General features: G+C 42.4%; 1 protein-coding gene and 1 pseudogene across 5 annotated transcripts in view; one reads left to right on the top strand and one right to left on the bottom strand.

The window, feature by feature from the left end:
- PPP2R2B (protein phosphatase 2 regulatory subunit Bbeta) overlaps nt 1-12442 on the bottom strand; it is a 689017-nt gene that overhangs the window by 449644 nt on the left and 226931 nt on the right. The gene's annotated exons all lie outside the window — the stretch shown is intronic.
- LOC309658021 (adenylyltransferase and sulfurtransferase MOCS3 pseudogene) lies at nt 3497-5487 on the top strand (annotated as a pseudogene). The gene has a single exon. The product of its transcript is annotated as an adenylyltransferase and sulfurtransferase MOCS3 pseudogene (transcript).

Genomic DNA, 12442 nt, shown 5'->3' with positions numbered 1-12442 from the left:
TTTAAATCATAGGTCTTCTGGTTACTAACAAGTTGAGAGGGATCACTGCGTCATTTAAACTCTCTGAATCTCAGTTTCTTCAGCCAAAATCTGGGTATTAGAATACCTCCTTCACAGAGTTGGTATAATGATTAAATTAGTCCTAATACTGAGAGAGCAAACATTTATTGATGGTGACTATATTCCATGCTGTGTTATAAATACTTTATATATATTACCTAATTTCATCCTCACAAGGGCCCTTGAAATGGCTTCAATTATTTTCTCTATGTTCCAGATGAGGAAACAGAGGCACAGAGAGATTAAATGCATACTCAGAGTTACATAACTGGGATGCAAACGTGGGTGTGCATTTCTGGAGCCTGTGCTCTTCGCTGCTGTGTCAGGCTGCCTCTTCTAAGAAGTCAGATCTTAGAAAGTACCTGACAGATGAAAAGCCTAGTGTCTGGAATATTGTACCTGCTCAGTGGTGACTACAAATTTTATTCAACTTTTCTATAAGTGCCAGGCACTGTATTAGGCAAACAAGTTAGACATGGTCCCTGTCTCAATGCCTTCATTGGACTTCTGGAAAGTCATTTCCAGTCATGAATCTTTTCCCATTGTCAGGCCCCTGCTGCCCATGTGAATTTGGGACAGGTGGATGTTCTATGTGGAATGTTTCAGGGGAGTCTGAGGGAGCTGGGTTTCATCAGGAGCCAAATTCAGAGCCCTGAGCTGCACTGCTGATGTGATTAACCTGAGTGTTGCCCAAAAGACCCCACAGAGGCCCTGGAGGGGCTGCTGACTTCCTTTCTCACATCTTTGTGCACATTTGTGCAAGCAAGCAGCAAGTATTTCAGCATCTAGGTGAAAGAAAAAAACTGGCTTACAAAGGAGTCAGAAAAATCTAACAGATGTTTGGGGGCCAGATGTGAGGGACCACGGATTCATGGTATTTTTTAACTGGAAAGGAGATCAGAGAGCTAATCTAACTCCATAATGTGACAGGGGAACCTGAGTGGTAGAGACATTCAGGAGTAACATGGAGATGGAAACTTGTAGCTTTGCTTGTGTTTTGGTTTCTTTCTGTGCCCCAGCTCCTCCATTTATACAATTCCACTTCCCTTCGAACTCCCATATGCTATGAATTGAAGTGTTACAATCACAGTTACCTATTTGCTGACTGACATCACGTGGACAAATAATACTTTGATCACGAGTAACAAGTGTTAATTAATTGCTCATGTTTGTTGATGATGTAGAGGCAGTTAGTTACCTATAATTTCCTTTCAATTGTTTTGGCATCATGTAGGTAGAAACTGAGTCTAGAATCTTCCACAGACGTTTACTGTTCTTCCCAAAGATGAAACTTGTCTTTGCACCTGTGTGTAAGTAATCCGCTTAGTAAACACATGGGACTGATGGACACTTTAAATTCATTTTGAAAAAAAAAATGTATCAAACTTACCAAATATTAAACATTAAAGAGAAATAATTATCTGGGTGGTGGGATGACAGGTTATTTTTATTTTCTTGTAATCTGTGCTCTTTCATTAGCATAATAGCTAACATTTACTTAGCAAGTACTCGGTGTCAGGTTCTGTGCTGCCTGTGGTTGATTTCATTTAATGCTCACAAGCCTATAAAGGAAAGACTACTTTCCCCCGCATTTTACAGAGGAGGAAAGTAAAGTTCAGTCAAAAAAGGTTATGTAACTTATTTAAAGGGACACAGAAAGTGGGGTCACTGGGATTCAAACCCAGACTATCTACTCTGGTAAGTTCGTTCTTGCCAATGCCCTCAAGTTTCTATTAGGGATACAAAGATTATCATTTTATGTGAAAAGAAACGCAAGTATTTAAAAAGTAATACCTGTGGGGCTTTTTTTTTTTTTTTTTTTTGCGTGGGGGAGATAAAGTTTATGAATTATTTTTTCAGTTTTCGTTTCATGAATTGGTTTAAATTGCTATTAAATAACAATATTTTGTAAGGACAGCTTATCTTTGGCAAGCTGTAAATTACTTATTAGAACAGCCTCTCTCAGATACATCTGATGAGAAGCTGCAGTTTGCATCCATCATAGACTAATAAAGAGCAAGAATGTAAATTCTGATGCATGTGTGAATGGGAAGATGTAGAAAATTACCATCGGTTTTCCTCAGAAAATAGGCACTTAGTATCAATATCTGGAAATCATTACCTCTTGCTTGAGTATCGTTTGTATAGACCTGTCTGCTTTGAAATTGCCTGATATACTTGATGAATGTTGTGGAGGAGGCATACACCAAGAACTGACTTGTGCCATAATATAGGGAAAGGTTGTTTTAAATCATGATCAGAAGAATCACTCCTGAAACAATAGGTACAGTGATTCTTTAAAAAAAGAGCTGCCAAAAGTATGGAAATGCCACGTATGGTAAAGAGTAAAATTTTTAAAAACAGGTTCCCCCATTCCCCAAACTGAAAGGGGACACTGAAAGGACACTGTCAGTTCTATGGGCTCCCAAACTGAAGTGATCTCAACAATGCCTTGAAAATCAATTTCCAGGCACTGACTAAAACTAAAATTTTACTAGTTCCTATTGTGGTCCTGGGCAAGGATACCACAGTGAGCTCCAGACCACAGGTAATGTTTTACTGGGAGAGGTGAGTATGAAGACCTCTGGGTTGAAAGCAAAAACAAAACAAACAGCACGCGACAAAAAAGTCTGAGTTTAGAGATGAGGTTTAACTTTCTCAATACAGCTCTAAGGGAAGGTTATGTTTCTGAAGCTCTCCATTGGGGTGAAATGCCCTAGGCTTTTGTTGGAGGGTCAAATTACCAGTCTTCCATTTTATTACTAGTTCTTAAAACTTCAGGGTACTCCCATGCTTAAAGTCCTCTAATGACTATAATACCCAGAATAAGACCCAAATTACTTGCCATGGCTTGCAAGGACTCACCTGAAGCTGCTGCTGCTTCCCTCTGCGACCTCATCCTTCTCCCACTCACCACTCCAGTCATCCTGCTCTTTCTCTGGTCATGCTAAGTTTGCTTCTGCCTCAGGGCCTTTGCACTTACTATTCCCTGGGTCAAAACAGTATTCCAACAAGTCTTTTGAACCTGGCTTCTACTCATTATTCAGGTCTCACCTCTTTAAAAAAGCCTTTACAGAACAATCTAATGTAACATTCCCCATCACCTCGTGCAGCCACAACCCCAATATCACATTTTATACGCTTTATGGCTTGTCACCATCTGAAATAGCTTGTGTTTTTGAAAGTTTGCTTTTTTAGTTGCCTTTCTCACCCATTAGAATGATAGCTCCGTAACACAAGAGACCTTGGCTATTTCAAGTACCGCTATATTTTCAACACCTAGTACCCAGTATTTACCAAATAAGTAGATGAGTGTAATTCAATATTCTTACCCCTAATCATGCTATTATAAAGGTACCTATATACTCTTCTTCTATTTTTCTTTTTCTAAAAAAAGCTTTACCTAGGACTTCCCCAGTGGCGCAGTGGTTAAGAATCCGCCTGGCAATGCAGGGGACACGAGTTTGAGTCCTGGTCCGTTAAGATCCCACATGCGGCGGAGCAACTAAGCCCGTGAGCCACAACTACTGAGCCTGCGTGCCACAACTACTGAAGCCCGCGCACCTAGAGCCCGTGCTCTGCAACAAGAGAAGCCACCGCAATGAGAAGCCCGCGCGCCGCAACAAAGAGTAGCCCCCGCTCGCGGCAACTAGAGAAAGCCCGCATGCAGCAACGAAGACCCAACGCAGCCAAAAATAATTAAATAAATAAATAATTTATTAAAAAAAAAAAAAAAGCTCTACCTAATAAATTAAAAATTAACACTGGAAGAGGCTGCCATGGCGGCCAGGGAGGAGGTGCTCACCTTGCAGGCTGAAGTTGCCCAGCGTGAGGAGGAGCTGAGTTCCCTGAAGCAGAGGCTGGCGGCGGCTCTTCTGGCCGAGCAGGAGTCAGAGCGGTCGATCCCGGTGTCTCCCCTGCCGCCGAAGGCCGCCCTGTCCCGAGCTGAGGTTCTGCGCTACAGCCGGCCGCTCGTGCTGCCCGAGCTGGGCGTGCAGGGACAGCTGCGCCTGGCGACCGCGTCCGTGCTGGTCGTGGGCTGCGGGGGGCTCGGCCGCCCACTGGAGCAGTACCCGGCAGCCCCCGGCGTCGGCCGCCAGGGCCGCGTGGACTACGTCGTAGTAGAAGCGAGCAACCTGGCCCGCCAAGTGCTGCACGGTGAGGCCCTGGCCAGCCAGGGCAAGGTCTTTTCGGCCGCCGCTACGCTGCGCCGTCTCAGTTCGGCGGTGGAGTGCGTGCCCTACGCCCAGGCGCTTACGCCAGCCACGGCGCTAGACCTGGTCTGCCGCTGTGACGTGGGGGCTGATTGCTCCGACCACGCGCCCACACGCTACCTGGTTAACGACGCCTGTGTGCTAACCGGCCGGCCCCTCATGTCGGCCAGCGCCCTGCGCTTCGAGGGCCAACTCACGGTCTACCACTGCGGCAGTGGGCCTTGCTATCGCTGCGTGTTTCTGCAACCACCGCTGGTGGAGACGGCGACCAGCTGCGCGGATGGCCGGGTGCTTGGTGTGGTTACCGGGGTCCTGGGCTGCCTGCAGGCGCTGGAAGTGTTGAAGATCGCTGCAGGTCTGCGCCCCTCTTACAGTGGCAGCCTGTTGCTCTCTGATGCCCTCGGAGGTCATTTCCGCTGTATTTGGCTGCGGAGGCGCAGGCCCGACTGTGCAGCTTGCGGGGAGCTGACCACTGTGACTGATCTGCAGGACTACGAAAGCTTCTGTGGCTACTCGGCCACCGATAACTGCCGTTCCCTACAGTTGCTGAGCCCGGAGGAGCGAATTTCTGTTGTCGACTATAAGTGGCTTGTGGATTCCGGGTCACCCCACCTGTTGCTGGACGTCAGGCCTCCAGTGGAGGTGGGCCTGTGTTGGTTGCCTCACACCCTACACATCCCTTTGAAACATTTGGAATGGAGGAATGCAGAGAGCCTGAAACTCTTGGGAGAAGCAATCCGGGAAGGGAAGCAAGGCACACCGGAAGGGGCATCTCTCCCCATTTATGTGATCTGCAAACTGGGCAATGACTCCCAGAAAGCCGTGAAGATCCTGCAGTCCTGGACAGACTTAGACTCTTTAACAGCTGAGGATGTTGTGGGAGGCCTCATGGCCTGGGCTGCCAAAATCGATGGAACGTTTCCGCAATACTGAGGTGGCCAGTAGAGTCTGACCAGCGAAAGATGTGGGTTGTCATGTTACCTAAAGTTTTTTTGCCTTTATGAATGTATTTGCATTTTTTTCAGTAATGTACGGAAGAGCCTGGGATTCTCCAATATCTGTGGATAGGTGGACTTCTTTTTATAAGGAGCTTTTTAATTGTAACTTATTGGGTGATGTAGCAATTAAGGGGTTATAACACTGTTCCTCTGAACTGTCTGGTGTTTGCAGCATTTGGATGGTGTGTTGAACAGGTGGGATAAAATGTAAGTGACAGGACTTCAGGACTTTGTGTTTTGAACTGCAGGTCATTTGTGTGTCATCCCTTTTTTTTTTTTTAATCTCCCAATTAAAAAGCTCTTTAAAGTTGTCCATTTTATTGCTTGGAAAGGTGTAATACACTTACTGAATCAAAGGATCATGAGAGATTACTACAAGCAACTAAATGCCAATAAAATGGACAACCTGGAAGAAATGGACAAATTCTTAGAAATGCACAACCTTCCGAGACTGAACCAGGAAGAAATAGAAGATATGAACAGACCAATCACAAGCACTGAAATTGAAACTGTGATTAAAAATCTTCCAACAAACAAAAGCCCAGGACCAGATGGTGTCACAGGCGAATTCTCTCAAACATTTAGAGAAGAGCTAACACCTGTCCTTCTCAAACTATTCCAAAATATAGCAGAGGGAGGAACACTCCCAAACTCATTCTACAAGGCCACCATCACGCTGATACCAAAACCAGACAAAGATGTCACAAAGAAAGAAAACTACAGGCCAATATCACTGATGAACATAGATGCAAAAATCCTCAACAAAATACTAGCAAACAGAATGCAACAGCACATTAAAAGGATCATACACTATGATCAAGTGGGGTTTATCCCAGGAATGCAAGGATTCTTCAATATACGCAAATCAATCAATGTGATACACCATATTAACATATTGAAGGAGAAAAACCATATGATCGTCTCAATTGATGCAGAGAAAACTTTCAACAAAATTCAACACCCATTTATGATAAAAGTCCTGCAGAAAGTAGGCATAGAGGGAACTTTCCTTAACATAATAAAGGCCATATATGACAAACCCACAGCCAACATCATCCTCAATGGTGAAAAACTGAAACCATTTCCACTAAGATCAGGAACAAGACAAGGTTGCCCACTCTCACCACTATTATTCAACATAGTTTTGGAAGTTTTAGCCACAGCAATCAGAGAAGAAAAAGAAATAAAAGGAATCCAAATCGGAAAAGAAGAAGTAAAGCTGTCACTGTTTGCAGATGACATGATACTATACATAGAGAATCCTAAAGATGCTACCAGAAAACTACTAGAGCTAATCAATGAATTTGGTAAAGTAGCAGGATACAAAATTAATGCACAGAAATCTCTAGCATTCCTATACACTAATGATGAAAAACCTGAAAATGAAATTAAGAAAACCCACCCATTTATCATTGCAATGAAAAGAAGAAAATATCTAGGAATAAACCTACCTAAGGAGACAAAAAACCTGTATGCAGAAAATTATAAGACACTGATGAAAGAAATTAAAGATGATACAAATAGATGGAGAGACATACCATGTTCTTGGATTGGAAGAATCAACATTGTGAAAATGACTATACTACCCAAAGCAATCTACAGATTCAATGCAATCCCTATCAAATTACCAATGGCATTTTTCACAGAACTAGAACAAAAAATTTCACAATTTGTATGGAAACGCAAAACACCCCAGGTAGCCAAAGCAATTTTGAGAAAGAAAAACGGAGCTGGAGGACTCAGGTTCCCTGACTGCAGACTATACTACAAAGCTACAGTAATCAAGACAGTATGGTACTGTCACAAAAACAGAAATATAGATCAGTGGAACAGGATAGAAAGCCCACAGATAAACCCATGCACATATGGTCACCTTTTCTTTGATAAAGGAGGCAAGAATATACAGTGGAGAAAAGACAGCCTCTTCAATAAGTGGTGCTGGGAAAACTGGACAGATACATGTAAAAGAATGAAATTAGAACACTCCCTAACACCATACACAAAAATAAACTCAAAATGGATTAAAGACCTAAATGTAAAGCCAGACACTATCAAACTCTTAGAGGAAAACATAGGCAGAACACTCTATGACATACATCACAGCAAGATCCTTTTTGACCCACCTCCTAGAGAAATGGAAATAAAAACAAAAATTAACAAATGGGACCTAATGAAACTTAAAAGCTTTTGCACAGCAAAGGAAACCATAAACAAGACCAAAAGACAACCATCAGAATGGGAGAAAATATTTGCAAATGAAGCAACTGACAAAGGATTAATCTCCAAGATTTACAAGCAGCTCATGCAGCTCAATATCAAAAAAACAAACAACCCAATCCAAAAATGGGCAGAAGACCTAAATAGACATTTCTCCAAAGAAGATATACAGATTGCCAACAAACACATGAAAGGATGCTCAACATCATTAATCATTAGAGAAATGCAAATCAAAACTACAATGAGATATCATCTCACACCAGTCAGAATGGCCATAATGAAAAAATCTAGAAACAATAAATGCTGGAGAGGGTGTGGAGAAAAGGGAACCTTCTTGCACTGTTGGTGGGAGTGTAAATTGATACAGCCACTATGGAGAACAGTATGGAGATTCCTTAAAAAATTAAAAATAGAACTACCATATGATCCAGCAATCCCACTACTGGGCATATACCCTGAGAAAACCATAATTCAAAAAGAGTCATGTACCAAAATGTTCGTTGCAGCTCTATTTACAATAGCCAGGACATGGAAGCAACCTAAGTGTCCATCGACAGATGAATGGATAAAGAAGATGTGGCACATATATACAATGGAATATTACTCAGCCATAAAAAGAAACGAAATTGAGTTATTTGTAGTGAGGTGGGTGGACCTAGAGTCTGTCATACAGAGTGAAGTAAGTCAGAAAGAGAAAAACAAATACTGTATGCTAACACATATATATATGGAATCTAAGAAAAAAAAATGGTCATGAAGAACCTAGGGGCAAGACGGGAATAAAGACACAGACCTACTAGAGAATGGACTTGAGGATATGGGGAGGGGGAAGGGTAAGGTGTGACAAAGTGAGAGAGTGGCATGGACATATATACACTATCAAACGTAAAATAGATAGCTAGTGGGAAGCAGCCGCATAGCACAGGGAGATCAGCTTTGTGCTTTGTGACCACCTAGAGGGGTGGGATGGGGAGGGTGGGAGGGAGGGAGACGCAAGAGGGAAGAGATATGGGGATATATGTATACGTATAACTGATTCACTTTGTTATAAAGCAGAAACTAACACACCATTGTAAAGCAATTATACTCCATAAAGATGTTTAAAAAAATAAAATAAAATAAAAATAAAAATAAAAAGTAAACACTGAAGAAAAAGGCATAATCCTTCCTTGAAACCTTGGGCCCAAAACCAGGTGTCACTCTACAGTGTCCGTGTGCTTAGTTATTTATTCTTGGCTTTTAAATTACATTAACGAGTAGCATAGACAATAAGTGGGATGATGCTGAGCCTGCTTCATCAGTAACATAAGAAGAAAACAAAAGGCAAGTTATCCTCTCATACGTCCAGACAGCAGCTTTAAGGAAGTCAGCCAAGGGGAAGCTTGGCATTTGGATTTACTGGAGCCAAATGTTCTACAAAGAACTAGCCAGTGAACCTCCACCCTTTGCCCAGTGGTAGCATTAGAATTGGTCTGCCTCTGCTTCCTGTAGTTGACACTGTTGTTGGACTACCTGGAATGGCTGCCCATTCCTTGCTGGAAAGCCCAGATTGCATTGTGGCATCCTCTACTCGGCGATGACCATCCTGTACCAAGCTTAGATGCAAGCCTGATCTGTGTAAAGCAGCTAGGCTGATCCCACTTTCCTTGTCCAGGTCGGTTTAAAAGTGGGTATATGACTCAGACTGAGGCCAAGGGGACAACATAAGAAATCATTAGGGACATCTGGAAGAAAAAAAATTGTCAAGAAAAACCCCCACAACCATGTCTTTTTCACTGGATATTGTTGTGTCTCTCTGAGTGTGACACCCTGAATGGCTGCAGTTGTCTTGGGACAAAGCTGACATTCCAAGGATAGCAAGGCAGGGAGATGAAGAGAATCTGAGTCCTCCATGCTGTACTTCAGCCAGGGAATTAGTCAGCTCTGGGGGGCTCCCTGCCTCAGGACTTATGTGAAACTAGGTAATGGCAGTAACTGCTTAACTGGGTTCTTTGCTTCTGACCCTGGCCCCTTACTGTTTATTATTGACCTGCTGTTAAAAAGAGCATTTTATAAGCAGTGGCTGTCTACCTCATTCAGGCAGAAGTTCAGGTCTTTGTAACGGTCTCTAAGGCCCCTGCTTGCATCTGCCTGTCGTCATCTCTCGTCTCCACCTCTCACAACTTCTCTCTTTGCTCACTCAACTTCTGCCCCACTAGCCTCATGTCTAGTCCTTGAACATACCAGATAAGCTCTTGCCTCAGGGCATTTGCACTGACCATTACCTCTATCTGGAACTCTCCTTCCCAGATATCCATATGACTTGTTTTCTCACCTTCTTCATATCATTGCTAAAATGTTATCTCTTGCACGACATCCTATTTAAAAGAGAACACGCACACCTCTAGACCTTCTGTTGCTTTACTTTCCTCAATTGCACTTATAACCTTATGTTATATTCCACTTATTTATCTTATGTATTGTCTATCCCCTGCACTACTGAATCTCCAAAGCCTAGAATGCCTAGCACACAGTGGGTGCTTAGCAGATATTTGCGGAACTAAGGAAGAGGTAATAACTCTTTTGCTGTTCCATATGTTAGATGAATTTTCCTGTTGCAACTAGAAGCATCTTGAGTAAAGGATTTCGCTTGGGCTGCCATGCGACCAATGCCCTGCATTTTCAAGACAGTCAACCATGTTTCAAATTCACAGTCAGTGCTTCTAGAACAGAGTGCTGCCCACCCCAAAGCCATCTTCAATCTATATTGTGTAGAGCAAGATGAGCAGAAGAGAAATTGCTGGTGTAGGATTCACGAGTTTGCTTTCTGGTCTCTATGAGACCATGGGCAATTTAAAACTTATCTCTATTTGCCTTAATCTTTTCATCTCTGTGAGGAATAATCTATCTACTATCAGTAATATCTATACTCTTTCTTTTCTACCTGTAACATGAGATTATAAAACCTACTCTAGTTATCTCCCATGGGGGTTATAAGAAATAAATGACCCATATATATTAAAAGCAGAAAAGTGCTATGTTATATTTATGATGGATCATTTTAAAATGAGTTAGTTTATTCTCCTGTAAACATTTATTATTTTTGTTTTAATGGTAATCATAATTTTTTTTTGCTTTGTTGACATTTAGTATCTGCTGAAGGCTCTATTCATTCAGTAAGTCTTCACTGAGCCCCTTCTTGGTGTCAGGCTATTTTCCAGGGGTGTGCTATCACACAGACTCTGATTTCAGACAGGTGTGTTACTGGGGTAGGTTGTTGAACTTCCTGAGCCTCAATTTCCTCCCCTGTAAAATGAGGTTGCCTCGCATCTTGTTGTGGCAAAAATTAAATGAGATAATATATTGAAAGTTATTATTACAGAATCTGGCCCGGTGAAGTCTGATTAAATAGAATTATCATTATTATTACTCTACCATGGCCAAGTACTGTGTAGTACTTTTCAAGATCTTATTAAGAAAGCTTCAGGGGGAGGGGAGGAAGGAATAGACTGGGAGTTTGGGATTAACAGGTGCAAACTATTATATATAGAATGGATAAACAACAAGGTTCTATTGTATAGCATGGAGAACTCTATTCAATATCCTGTGATAAACCAAAATGGAAAAGAATATGAAAAAGAATATATATGTGTGTGTATATATATATATATATATATATATATATATATATATATATGAATCACTTTGCTGTACAGCAGAAATTAATACAACATTGTAAATCAACTATACTTCAATAAAATAAATTAAAAAAAAAAAAAGAAAGCCTCTCAAGATAGCCCAGGGAAGATGAGTAATTTGCCTAATGGAATAGTTAAACCCTAAATAAAACTTGGGTCTATGTGTCTAAGAGCCTGGCTAATTCCTATTCCTTCGTTTGGCCTCAGATTGGCTGCCAGTTACTGTAGAGACCCTTCCCTGCACCCTCTGCCACCCCACTGTGGGTTGAGTTAGGTGGCTTACTGTTTTCCTAGCATTTTCCACACTCACCCTGGATTGCAATTGACAACCACTTGTTGATATCCCTCGGGAGAGTGTAAACTGCTCACGGGAGGGGAGCAATGGTGTCTTGTTCCCCCAGCCGGTGCCTGGCACAGAGTAGGTGCTCCATAAATATTTGCTGAGGAAACACATTTAAAGTGACTGGTATTAGGGCAGGGGTGAAATGGACAGCCGTGGAGCTTTTTCTCTTTCTCGGCTTGGAAATGTTTAATTACCTAATGCTTACAGAGGCACAGGATGTTTGAACTCAGTGCTGTGCAGAGTATCTGCTTCCCTTCCCCCACAGAGCCGTGCAAGCTTCCTGCAAGTCCACTTCTCACCAAGGCGCCTTCAGAGCACGGCCAGCCCGCAGCTCTCTAGCATCAAGGCATCCTCAATCACAGCTGAGGAAAATGTTTTCATCTCGTGGCAACTTGTTCATAATCAGACCAATTTTGCTTCTAGCAGACTGGAGCCCGGTGCAAAGTACAGTTGCGTAGGAAATCCCTTTGTAGCTGGCTGGATGCAGAGAGGAGATTCCGGGCTTCCTTTTGATGCACAGAGGAGAGACTTTTACTCCCTTCAGTGTCTGGGGCAGAGAACTGGGCTGCACAGTAACTTCGTATTTATTGGCATCCTGATTTCCTTTAAAAAGCACTCAAAATATGCTCAGATGTCCTATCTGCTCTGCTCTCACAATAGCTCCCTGATGTCAGGAAAGAATAAATAGAATTTCTCAGTGTGTCTCTTGGATCAACCTATGTTAGAATTATTTGGGATGCCTGTGAAATTTGCGAGCTCTTTGATGCCATCCCAGACCTCCTGAATCAGAATCGCTAAGGGTAGGACCTGGGAATATGCATTTTAAACCCTCCTCAGGTGATTCATATGCACAATAAGGTTCGAAAAATCATTTGGTGACCTAAGGTCACTAACTGGGTAAACCAGCCTAAAGTTAGAGATAACCTGACTTCA

Source organism: Balaenoptera physalus (genome assembly GCF_965194825.1).
Source record: "Balaenoptera physalus genome assembly, chromosome: 3".
Lineage (NCBI taxonomy): Eukaryota > Metazoa > Chordata > Mammalia > Artiodactyla > Balaenopteridae > Balaenoptera > Balaenoptera physalus.
Note: the sequence above shows the minus strand (reverse complement) of the source record. Positions and strands in the feature narration are given on the sequence as shown.